Source organism: Hydra vulgaris, chromosome 02 (genome assembly GCF_038396675.1).
Source record: "Hydra vulgaris chromosome 02, alternate assembly HydraT2T_AEP".
NCBI lineage: Eukaryota > Metazoa > Cnidaria > Hydrozoa > Anthoathecata > Hydridae > Hydra > Hydra vulgaris.
In genome coordinates, this window is record NC_088921.1 from 26,097,501 (window position 1) to 26,098,795 (window position 1,295).

Here is a 1,295-nt window from a genome sequence, read left to right on the forward strand (position 1 = left end):
GTAAAAAAGCGTCCCTAAATACCACAAACAAAGTTTAAATATTAGGTGATTTAAATTTTTATACTTAAATTTGTTTAGTATAAATTTTTTGGACAATGAAATAATGCTTTAAAAATGTAATTGTAAATCAGGTATATAGACTGCTTTAAATGTCGGATCTAAAATCAAATGCTTTTTAGAAATAAGTTGCTCAATCGATACATGCGGGTTATTACATATTATATATATTAAAGATCTTAATGAACTTCTGAAGTTAAATGTTAAAATATTTTAGAATTAAATTATTTTATTCAAAACGAATTTAAAATGTTTTGTAAGACTTGCGTAACAACTTTTTTCAACTAGCTTAAGGTTGGCCACAAAGATGATAATCTAAAGGCGCTTAAGTTAGTTTTTTGTCTTTCGCTAAAACAATAGCATTAAAATTTCACTTTGTTGATGTTACATAATAGAGAATCACGGTTAGCAACTAAATCCTAATTTATATTCATAAAAAAGATTTTATTTGTGAATATGTTTTATATTTATGTTCATAAACAACGTTTTATTAACAGATCGCGAAGTTAACCAGTAATTTTTTTTTTAACCTCACGGTTTTAACAATCGTACAGTCAAAACGCAGATAAGATTAACCTGCGTTTTGGTTATGCAAAGTTACTCAATTACACTGTATATTATGAAGGGTAATATTTACCAATATTATCTTTTATATTATACCATGTAAATGGGTTACTTTGCACAATCGAGCTAAACGTTGCAAAACGAGTCTAAAATGTTTTATTCTAAACAGAGTTAGAAATTTGAACTGCAATAGCAAAACATTTTGGAACTCGACGGCTTACTTTAGTTTTAGTGCGAAAATTGTAAAAATAATCATTTTAACTGAATTTCTGTTAACGTTATAGATTTTATTTGAACATAGAAAAAAACCAATATTATTTTTTGCAGCTTTTATCTGTAGAAAAGATCAGAATTTAACACAAAGATGATTTAAACATATTAACCAAATTTATATTCTTTAAGACAAGAATATTTAAAAAAAAGTGCAATAAAGGCTACAGAATTCAGACAAACAAAAAACAGAGGCAACTAGCCAGCCTAACCAATTTCCCTATATTTTTCGTCTCTAATTGGCTCCAGAGACAGCTAGTCCGTAATTTTTTTTTGATGTTTTTCACGTTGTTAGAATACCAGAAAATAAAAAAAAAAGATTGAAATTGTAAAAATCCGACATAAAAGCTAGCTGCTGTCAATTAAGGTGTGAGTCGAAGATCGATGTATTACAACAAAAGAAA